Below are 12276 nucleotides of genomic sequence, written 5' to 3'. Positions count from 1 at the left end.
CAGAAATCTTTGCAAGAAATTGGTATTAAAGTAAATTCTGAGAACTGATCATTTTGAAGGTGAAGGAAATTTCTAGATAATGGAGTACTCACCAATAATAGCAAAGGGGACACTGGCTGTGGTTTTTTAATAAGTTTATATTGTAAACTCCATTGGTTTGATCCAACTGAAACTCTTTTCTCCAGTGCATGTATAAAGTGCCCACCTATTTTTCACACAGGAATGAATGAAATTGCAAAAAACTTGCCACATTCTGCCCTCATATACGAGTACTGCCAAGAGTCTAACCTGCACAAATAGAAGTAAATTTTAGCTAGAATCAGGAAATGTCCTGCACATCCTGGTTAATTGAAATGATCTGTGACTTTAGGCCTTTAAAATAAGGATTCATATTATAAAAGAAAATTAAACTGGGACTTTCATTAAATATATGATAGCTATTGATTCATACTGCCTTCCATTCCAAGCCAATGATGTGGTTTTTTTCATTAAGAAAAAGGCATAAAGTATGCCTTAAATAAATGTCTTAATCATCTGCCTTAAATTTTAATCTTGCTCAAGATGATCTAAATCATTAATCAAAATTAAAGCTGTACCATACAGTTTATACTTTAAAATAGATACATTCTTTACCATTAAGAGAGACAAATACTATGTCTTATCCCTCTTTTTTTTTTTTTTTTAAATGCTCTGCTATTTTATTGTCATTAATGGGAAAAGCATTTAAAGAGGTAAAAAACAAATCTATACAAAAAACAGTGATTTAACTCAACACAAATTATGAAATTCATGAGATTCTACCTAATTTGAAGTTTCTAAATGATATTTCAAGAGGCTGTTCAGCCATATGGAATATTAATTCTTACATTCATGCAATTCTTACGTTGAATATTTTAAAAAACAAAGTGAATTGCTCACGAAGCTTATTTACCAAAAAGCTAAGCATTTCTAAACTATAGCAATTACCTCAAATGACCTGAGCAGAGCAATTAAAGAAGAGCTGTGCTGGAGAGGGCAGAGCCTGCTGGTGGTTGGTGAGGAAGAAGGGGAAGAAAGTGCCCGAGCAGTAGTTTCCCTGCAACCCATGGCAAGATGGCAGATGTCTCCCTGCACTCGTGGAGGAATGTGGTGGAACATTCCCTTAAGGCTCCAGGAGGCGTGAACTTGGCCAGTGGACTTGGATTTTGTGACCAGTGGATTTGCTGCCAGTGAACTGATGATGAAGTTTTGGAAGACCACGGCGCCAGGGGATGTGGCTGTTCCCGAAGCAGCCCATGATGCTGTGGGAAGCCCAGGCTGGAGCAGCTTGCTCTGGACCTCGTGGGAAGGACTCATGAAGGAGACGTTTATGGAAGACTTTCTCCCATGGGAGGGACCCAATGGGGAAGCAGGGAAGGACTGTAAGGAATCCTTCTTCCTGAGGAGGATGGCGTGGCAGGAACCACCAACCTGTGAACTGACTCTAAACCCCATCCCCTGTCCCCCTGTGCTGCTGGGGTGGAAGGAGGTAGAGAAATGGTGAACAAAGTACTTTGGGCCTGGGGAAGAAGGGAGTAACATATGCAAGCACTGCTCTTTGTGTTGTTTGTGTACTGTGTGTGTTTGATTAGTATTAAATTAAATTATTATTTTTTCCCCAAGTTGAGAATTTTTCCTGGGACCTTAATGGGTGAAGAACCCTCCTTGTCCTTTGTCTCAACCCATGAGCTTTCTCCTCCTCATTCCAGTGTGTGTGTGTGTGTGTGTGTGTGTGTGCAGGGTGGGGATTGAGTTTTTGTTTCAAAAATATTAGAAATATCAAGGGACAGTAGACGAAGCACAGACATTATTAAAGTTTCACAGTTCAGGCTTCCTCCTACATTTGAAATCTATACCAACATTTATGATTGAAATGAAGAGGAAAGCAATGTTCTTGGAAAGAGATAAATTTAAATTAGGGCATTATATTAACACATTTATTTTTGCTCTGAATAACCAATATTTTTATACTGGAGGCATAATTTACCAACTAGACTGAACAAATTAAAGCAATGTCCTGAATACTATAGTTCTTGCCGTTACACATCAGTATCAAAGCAGGGCATTTGAAGACATAAAAGCAAAAGGTAATGACATTATCCTTGAGTCTTCATGACTTTCCTAAAGGTGAAAGTATTAAACAAGAACTACTGAAGTGTTGTTGGCACTGTTTTATGCATCCCATCTGTTAGTCACAATATTACATCAGCTAATTAATGCATGTTACCTTGTGTGTAAAACAACATGTTCTCTGTTGATTGCAGAGTCAACCCTAAAATTGTTCTCACTGAAGCAGTTTGATTTTTTTTGGTGTCAGAAAATTAGTGCTTTTTCCCATTAAAGTGATATTTTCATTAAAATCTTCAACTTAAAAAAAAATACATTTTTTCTGGAACTCGTGCACGAAGGATTATATAAAAAAAATATTTTTGCTTTCTAAAACTGTTTGCCTTAAAAGTTTAAAGACTTTGGTAACACTGCTTTGCCTTTATTTGTCTGTGCAGTGCATTTGATCTAGCTGATGGTGTGTTTCCACTGTCATGTCATAATGTAAATTGTCAAAAATTGTATTATGACATGACAGTAGCAATGGTGCACAACTAATTAAATCTAATAAAGTCTGTCATTTTTACTTTTTTTTTTTTTCCAAGCATGAAGGGAAGCTGCTACTTAGTACTGAAAAAAAATCTTACAGACTAAAATGCTTATTCTTTGTGCTTGCAGTGAAATAGCTGAATCAGTTCTAAATTACCCTAATTTTCTTGCAATATGTTTGAAGTGAATAACGCTTGTCCCTTGTAGTAATTAAGAAAAGTTTATCTGGTTCCTGAGGCAGCAAGGTTGTTTACATCACTGATGTAAAATTGTAGTTGTATCAGATATCTTACTTAGATGAATTGTAATTTTATTTTGCAGAAAGGAACAGAAATGTGAAGAAAAGCAGATTCAAAGATCATGCTCTTTCTACTAAATCTTGCCTTCCTGAGTAGCTGTTGACTCCTGAGGTACTTCAGTTTTTTTAAACTACCGGTTTGCTAGATAAGAAAAAACCCCTACGCAACTGTAGCGAGGACTTTTTAGCAAGCCACTTACTTCACCCTTCTTCTTGTAGTGAACTAGGATATGATAGTCTTTGGTTCATCCATTGTTTATACAAAACTTTTGTTTATGTGTGTGTATATATGTATATGAGTTCTATATTTAGCCTTAAAACCTGGAACTATAAAATATTCCAGCATTTCATTTCCACAGGTAGCTGTGTGCATGGAGAATATAGTTTAATTACTTGTCATTTGGCTCATTAATGTTTTCCTTTTTATGGACTCTACTTTTCATAAGTATTTAATATCAAATGAGAATTTTGCTATTTGATAGAACCGAATCTGACCTTTCTCCTTCTATTTTGAAAGCTATTAATATTTCTGGGTATTGTGAATGTATCTTGTTAGTACAATTTGTATACAAAAATCTAAGCATATGTAACACACGAATATAGAATTATTCTGTTCTGGTATAACCCCAGCGAGTGACTAAGCCCCACAAAGCTGCTCACTTACTACCTGCCAGTGGGATGGGATCGAAAATCAGAAGGGTAAAAGGGCAAAAAGTTGTGGGATGAGATAAGGACAGCTTAATAGGTAAAGCAAGAGCCGTGTGTGCAAGCAAAGCAAAATAAGGAATGTGTTCCTTATTTCCCAGGCAGATGTTGAGCAGTCTCTAGAAAAGCAGGATTCCATCATAGGTAACGGTTACTTGCAAAGACAAATACCATAACCCTGAACATCCCCTTGCCCTTTCTCCTTTCCCCTGCCAACAGTTTATCGCTGAGCATGATATCATATAGTATGAAATATTCCTTTTTTCAGCTGGAGTCAGTTGTCCCAGCTGTGTCACCTCCCAACTTCTTGTGCACCCCCAGCCTACTCATTGGTGGGGTGTTGTCAGAAGCAGACAAGACCTTGTCTCTGTGTAAGCACTGCTCAGCAAGAATGAAAACATCCCTGTGCTATCAACCCTGTTTTCAGCATAAAACCAAAACGTAGCCCAATACAAGCTACTATGAAGAAAATTAACTCTATCCCAGCAAAAAACAGTAAATCTTGAGAAAACCATTAGATTTTTCTGCCTCTATTGTAAGAAATATCATTATGTACAAATTTGTAGACGTATTTTCACAGAGTCACACTATGGTGATCTACAAAAAAAGCTTTTATACTTGTATATCATAATGGCTATGGTTATGTGAGGCTTTTGATAGACAAAAGGAAAAGTGTGCTAGTGATGGAGATCTTCAGACACATAATTAAAACAAGGATTTTATGTCACTCTGTGTCACAGGTGTTGAGTGAAATAGGGATATTTGCCCAGATTTCTATCATCTTCATATGATGAAGATGTTTATCAATTTGCAGAGTTTGTGAGAACATATCTATACTGCTGCAATGTTCAGCCATCTGTGTAATACTGCCTTAAAGTCTCAGGCTGTCTTTGCCAGTGATTCTGTCTTCTAAATTAACTTCCTTCATCACCTCTACAATACCTTTATCTGTAACTTAGTACTATTAGCTGAAAAGAATGGGAAAAAAAAAGATAATCACACTTGGAATTGGCTAGCCATATTTGAATGAATGTATAGGCAGCATTTTTATACTGTAAATTAGCAGATGAGCAAATCTGCTAATTTAGAATTAGAACTGTAAAAATATTTTTTGCTCTTAGACTCTATTAAACTGATAAAAAATTAGATTGCTTTAGTAGCATTTGAATATATTAAAAAAAATAGTTTTTGTTTGCTTTACTAGAAATATCTGTTGTTAATGATACTGGAATTCTGTTTCTGATTACTTTTTCTATTGCTTATATATTCAGTGCAATGCCTGTCCAGAAACCTCTTACTTAAATACCTCTCATCCTAGTCATACTGATTTATTTTGTGTTGAGATTCTAGTGTTTACTTGAATAGGTTTTGTAATTTACAACAGAATCCTTTTTGTAAATCTTCACATAAGTAAATTCCTTCAACAACAACTGTTAAGTGTGGGTAACTTGCTTAGGCTGAAACCCTGTGTATTCACATTTACCACCTCCAATTGTGTAGAACGCCTGTGAAATTACATTGGAGGAAGAGTTTGCTTTAAAGTCAGTGCCCTCTGTTAGCCATGCGGGTTCATGGCTTCTGCTGGCTGCTTTTTGTGAGCTAGCTTTAATTCCAACCATCACAGCTATATTGTTAATAAATATTTCTACATTTTGAAGAAGTAAAAGTCTTCTATTAAAAAGCTGTGATTCCTCAAGGAGAAAGGAAAACATCTTTAAAGAATAATTTAATTCAGGAAATAGTGACATCATTATTATCTTTCACTAGAACCCTCAGAACAAGTACAAATTTATGTAATTAGAGATAAAAATTGAAGAAAACTTTAGCCTAGTTATTACTTCTTAAAAGAATTAACTGTTTTATGTAGGAGTCTTCTGTATAGTTCTTCGGTCCCTATGCAGCACCAAAGAGAAGAGTCAGAATTGCGGTATTGTCAGAGTTAGAAGGGACCTCTGGAGATCATCTAGTCCAACTCCTGCTAATGCAGGATTGCCTAGAGCACATTACTCAGGGCTGCATCCAGGCGGGTCTTGAATATCTCCAGAGAAGATATTCAGAGAGTCCATGCATCAGAGGAAGCTAGATCTTTGAGTATATTGACCCAAATGATTAGGAGCATTTAGGATCTTTAATTTATCAAAATCTTCTAGTAGGTGCCTAAATAACAATATGTAACCATTTGTTTTATATTTTGTTACTGTTTTTGTTATTTGTTTTATGTTATTGTTTTTATGGGGTTTTTACTGTTCTATTTGAAATTGTCTTGAATGCAAGACCTGAGAAGTATTTCTGCTACTGAGCTTATCGGTGAATTGTTGCATGCTATCAGCTACCACAGGCACCTGTGAGAGGCAAGAACATCCAGCAGGAGGTTTTCTGCACTCTGCAGGATTAGATGACAGAAAGGGAGATACAGAAATATTATCATTAATAATCCTGCTGAAGATTTAATAGTTTGTAAACTTAGAACAGCAGAAATTTAATCAATCTTACCAAAGAACAATTGCAATCTCACTGCTGCCTTTTTAACCCTAAGTCCATTATTTAAAGAGTTCACCTGGGACTTGCAAAATGAAGGTTCAGAATGCTCTACTTCCTAATTTATAGCAAGGAACCAAATCTATATATAGTTTTGATATTAAATTCACTGCCCAAGTCTCGAACCTTAATGTTTTAGTTACATTATACTGTAGTTCTTAATTGTTTCTACTTTGTTGTGGTCTACACCAGTATTATAGGATTAGAATTACAAAGTGACACAGACTCTCTGGAGATCATATATTCCAACTCCCTATTCAAGCCGAGCCAGCTAGAGCTGGTTACCCAGGATTATGTGCAGATGGCTTTTGAGTATCTCCACAACCTTTCTAGAAAACCTATTACTGGTTCTAAATCACCCTCACAATAAGAAAATGTTTCCTGAGGAATGTTCCTAAGGAACTTCCCTTTGTGTCTATAGACTCTTCCTCTGTCAGTATTCACCACTAACTAGGGTGTGGCTTCATCTTTTTTACACTCTCCCTTAAGGTGTTTGTACACATTGATAAGATTCTGCTCAGCCTTCTCTTCACTAAACTGAACAGTCCCAGCTCTCTTCAGCCTCTCCGAATCTGAGAGGTGCTCCAATCCCTTAATAATTTTACTGGCCTTTCACTGAACTCTGTCTACTAGCTTGATGTCCACATGTGGCCTCACCAATGCTGAGTAGAGGGGAAGGCTCACCTTCCTCATTCTGCTGACAATATTCTTCCTCATGCAGCCCAGGATACCATTAGCCCTCTCTTCCCCATGAGCACATTACTGACTAATATTCTGCTTTGTCTCCATCAGGAACCCCAGGTTCTTTTCTGCTTATCTGCTTTGCAAATTTTTAGCCCCAGTATGCACAGTTGCATGGAGTTGTTCCTTCTAGAGATGCAGAACTTCACATTTTTTGTTCTTGAAATTAATAAAGTTCCTGTCAGACCATTTTTCCAGTCTCTCAAGGTTGCTCTGGATGGCAGTGTAACCTTTTGGTGTATCAGCCACTCCTCGCAGTTTGTGTCCTCCAGATTTGCTTAGAATACATTCTACCCCATCACTAATAAAGAGGTTGAACAAGGTTAAACACAGTATTGATCCCTGGGCTACACTGCTCCTTACTGACCTCAAACTAGACTTGGTGCTACTGATCAAAATCCTCTGGGGCCAATTGTTTAGTCAGTTTTTAATCCACCTCATTGTCTGCTCACCCAGCCCCTGCTTTTTCAGCTTCTCCATGGAGGTGTGTGGAAGACAGCTTTGTTGAAGTCAGGGTAGACAATGAACACATTGTCTACCAAATGATTTGAACTGTGAAAATTCAATACATTGGATCTGTACAAATGAAAAACTTCTGTGGGATCAAAATCAAGTTCCATCTATTGAGAATGGCCTTTTACATTTCTTGCAGTTTAAAAATTAGAAAAAATGTAAAGGTTTTTATTCAATGTATAACACTACATCTCTTCATTAATGTCACCCTTTTCTGGCTGCTGCAAATATCTTTGTATTTTCAGTATATATTCATTCCTGACATGAGAACGCTAGCTTCCATGTTTGATACAGTCTTTATTTCAATAGTAGAAAGAAGTGGCCTTTAAATTAAAGAATATGTTACTTCTTAATAAAATCAGATTAGAGGAAATAAAATAAAATCCACTGCTATGGAGAGACTTTTTACAAGGGCATGTAGCAATAGGACAAGGGGTAAGTGGTTTAAACTGTAGGAGGGGAGATTTAGTTTAGACATTAGGAAGAAACTCTTTACTATGAGGGTAGTGAGATGTTGAAACAGGTTGCCCAGGTGTCCTGGTTTGAGCCAGGATGAAGCCAGTTTTTCTTTTGCTGATTCCTTTTTTTTATTTCAGTGAGCTTTCTTCAACTAGCAACTGCGTGTTCTGCTAGGATGATAACACACTGGAATGTTTTTGTAATTGCTGGGCCTTCAAGGTCGTGCCTTTGCTCTGCCGGCTCAGACACTACGGAGGGATTTGTGGCCCCCTCATGGGAGGCTGGGTTAGACGAACAGCAAAACTGGCCAGAGAGATTCCATTCCATATATCTACGTAGGCTCAGGGGAAGGTCGGAGATGACAGAAGAAAACCTCCTTCCTTCCTGCTTCGCTCTCTTGCCGCTTCGCTTCGCCTCTCTGTCTGCCTTCCTTCTTCTCTCTTTTTCTCTTTCTTTCGTTTGTGGCCGGCATCTGGGAAAACACCATCTGCCCATCATTTTTGACCCATTGACCTCAAGCCCTCCTGACCCTCGTAACTCTCTGCCTTTCTCCAGGAGCAGCTTCGGGATTCCTTGGAATTGTCTCATCTGAGGGAAGTGCTGTGGGAGTTGCTGGGGGTGGGGGGAGGCAAGAGGCTTCTACCACACCTTTGTATAATCACTATATATATATATACACTCTTATATCACGTATTAGTATTCTAAATAAAGTTGCACGGTTCAGTTTTCAATCTAGCCAAGTCTCTCTCTCTTTTTTCTCTCTCTCCTTCCCTACCTGGGTGGGAGGGGGAGGGGATCGAGAGCATTGTTGTCAAACGTTGACAACAAATAATTGGCGCCCAACGTGGGGCACGAACCCACAACCTTGAGATTAAGAGTCTCATGCTCTACCGACTGAGCTAGCCGGGCCCCAATTAATTAATTAATTAATCCCGAAGCTGCTCCTGGAGAAAGGCAGAAGTTACGAGGGTCAGGAGGGCTTGAGGTCGATGGGTCAACGATGATGGGCAGATGGTGTTTTCCCAGATGCCGGCCACGAACGAAAGAAAGAGAAAAAGAGAGAAGAAGGAAGGCAGACAGAGAGGCGAAGCGAAGCGGTGAGAGAGCGAAGCAGGAAGGAAGGAAGTTTTCTTCTGTCATCTCCGACCTTCCCCCTGAGCCTACGTAGATATATGGAATGGAATCTCTCTGGCCAGTTTTGCTGTTTGTCTAACCCAGCCTCCCACGAGGGGGCCACAAATCCCTCCGTAGTGTCTGAGCCGGCAGAGCAAAGGCACGACCTTGAGGGCCCAGCAATTACAAAAACATTCCAGTGTGTTATCATCCTAGCAGAACACGCAGTTGCTAGTTGAAGAAAGCTCACTGAAATAAAAAAAAGGAATCAGCAAAAGAAAAACTGGCTTCATCCTGGCTCAAACCAGGACACCAGGGAAGTTGTGGCTGCCCATTCCCTGGAAGTGTTCAAGGCCAGGCTGGATAGAAGTTTGAGCAACTAGGTCTAGTGGGAGGTGTCCCTACCCATGCAGGGGAATTGGAACTAGATAATCTTCAAGATCCCTTCCAACCCAAACCATTTTATCATTCTCTGAAAGTAGTAAAATATTAAAAAGGAAGCCATCACAAACTGATGTACTTTGTTTTAGAAGAAAATCTTCAGGGTTATCAGACAACTTTTTCAACTTACTACCTCTTCAGTTCTGAGTCTACAAGCATAGGAAGCACAACAGCAGGAAATTTTGTTTCATGATATACTTTTAGTTTTGATTTAGTATAAACATCAGTATGCACTAAGGAACACACATCCAAGGGTTCCTAAACTTCAAAGTTCACAAGTCTAAGTCTAATTTGCACTTTAGAGGAGGCACATGAAGGACTTCAGTCAATATGGTGGTGTTCATTGTGTTACTGTGTTCAGTATTTGATAACCTTTTCTAGTAATTCTGTCACATATCTCATTTGCATTAAGCTTCTTTTAAATGTCAGAATTGAGATATGGCAATAAGTATTCACTTTGATTAACATGTTAAAGAATTTTCTTGACTTTAAATGAAGACACTGCTTCAAAATGTAATCAGATCTTTAAACTGGGTGGAGATTGAGGCGGGAAAATGCTATAAAAGCATCAGAGCAAGATATGCACAGGCTGTACGCCAAAATACTTTGCTATTTCCCAACATACTCTTGTGCAGAACTGGTGTTCACAGTTCTCATTCAAATCAAATAGAATCAGTATTTAGTACCCTTTTTACTTATCTTTTGGAGAATTCAAAGTATATCTTTAAGTGACACATGATGTTGTATCTCAGTTTTGAGTTCAAATAATATTAATCATTTTTTTGACTAGTGTGACAGTGGGAGTGTCTCAAGTGCAAATTTTATTTTTACACATTACTGTATTAAAGTGGCTGTAATGGACAGATTACTGTAAAGAAAACCTTTTCAGCATTTGTCATTTGCTTCATAAAGCATATGCATTCCACATGCAATTAAAGGATGGACATGATGAGCCTAACTTGATACTAAATATCAGGTACAGGATTTTATGGGGCTCTCAGCAATCTGTTCTAGTTGGAAATGTCCCTGCTTATTTTAGGGGGTTTGGACTAAGTGACCTTTATAGTGCCCTTCCAACCCAATACATTCTATGATTCTATGATTCTACATTGCCTTGAAATACTGTTTCAAAAAGGAACAAGACAGGTTAACCATATTCTAACTATCTTAATGAGAACCTACTCTGATAAATAATACCAGATTAAAAAGCAAATACAAATCTAAAGTGGAATGTAAGCAACTGACTCTAAGGTGTAATTTAGTGCTGGTTTTCAATTTTAGAATTCTAATATTCTCTTTTAGCAAGAATAATTTCAGTCTTGAGATTACATTACTCAGCTGAATTCCTCTGTTCCTGAAAGGAAGTTCATAGCTGCTTAGCTTCATCAGTGAGTTCTGGGCAGTAAGTCAGCAGAGGGAAAAATATCATACAGTGCATGTTGTATATATGAGGCAAATAGTCCTCTTTCAAGTGTTTTTCTAGTAGCTAGGGTAGACAGCTCCATACACAACAGAAAGATGCTGATAAATTCTGTCTGACCAGGTAACTTGGCTCATGAATTGCACACAGACTACACTCTTAACAGGTTCCGGATTCTTGAGCTGTGTCCAGATGCTCAAGGTTTACATTTTTTAAAGCTCACCTTGTGATACTTAGCTCCCTTTTAGGAATGCATCAAAACATCTGTGTACTTTGATGACTTCCTATATCCTAAATCTACTCAACTCTAGTTTTGTTCCTCTAAGAACCAGTTACACCACAGCATATACAAAATTACACTTCTGAATCTATCAAATTTTTGAGGGGAAAAAAACATATTTGGCAAACATATGGCCTACTTTGAGTAATTTGGGTATAGATGACTCATTATTGTAAATTTCCTATGTGAACAACAGCTATGGCTATTAGCACAGATTCAAAAGCAGTAAAATATCTATACAAATTATATTAGAAGTCTAAGTGGTTTAACTGAGGAGGAATGATGACAGCTGATAAGTCAAAGTCCTATTCAATCCCTTAAGTTTTTTTATAGTAGATTTACAGCATTGCATAAAAAAGTCTTGGGGCGTTATATTCTTCACTAATCTGAGGTATACCTGGCTTCCACTGTCTGTAGCTGTTCAAGTTTAACTATTTCCTGCAGGATTTAATAAGCTTGGTAACATCAGTATTAAAATATGTATCTTTTTCTTCATTGCATTCCAGTGAATTGGATAATGTTCTTAATTGTATGGTACGGTATAACAAATTAAAAAGTAACATCAGCTAGAACATGCAAAATTTCCCATGTGTTCTAGGAAAATGAGGAAAGAGACAATAAAGTATTTTCCAGAATTATTTGTTTAATTAATGATGAATCATTTGTTTGTTTGTTTGGTAGACTTGTGCTTTAGTGATCAGTACTTATTGCAAAAGGCCTTGTTGTAAGACCATAAATGTATTGCTGTCTGAATATCTAATTTCCCTGAAATAAATAAAGGAAGCTGAAAAATTACTAAATAACATGGAAGAATCAGACTGTGCATGGTGCTTGGTACATATTACAGACAACAGGAGTTAGACTCTGCAGCTTAAAGTCTAAGGTTCCTGTCAATAGTTTCATAATCAAAGCAATGGTAGCATGTAATGAAAGCAGTAAATTTGCAAAGCAGTCTCAAGTTACATTGTAAAGAATAGAGAGTCCTCTGAAGTTCATTTAGAGGCTGGATGGCACTTAGTGCCATGGTCTAGCTGATGTTGTGGTGTTAGGTCATTGGCTCGACTTGATGATCTTAAAGGTCTTTTCCAGCCTTGACTCTGTGATTCATTTGCACTCATGCTTGATCTAACATGGCTAACCTAACTAAACTTCCAA

General features: G+C 37.8%; 1 non-coding gene across 1 annotated transcript; it reads right to left on the bottom strand.

Moving 5' to 3' along the window:
- Positions 1 to 8703: 8703 nt before the first annotated feature.
- TRNAK-CUU (transfer RNA lysine (anticodon CUU)) lies at positions 8704 to 8776 on the bottom strand. Its single transcript has one exon. It is a non-coding gene; the product is annotated as a tRNA-Lys (tRNA).
- Between the last annotated feature and the right edge of the window lie 3500 nt (positions 8777 to 12276).

The sequence above is a fragment of the Apus apus genome, chromosome 4 (genome assembly GCF_020740795.1).
Source record: "Apus apus isolate bApuApu2 chromosome 4, bApuApu2.pri.cur, whole genome shotgun sequence".
Lineage (NCBI taxonomy): Eukaryota > Metazoa > Chordata > Aves > Apodiformes > Apodidae > Apus > Apus apus.
This window is presented reverse-complemented; position numbering and strand designations above follow the sequence as displayed.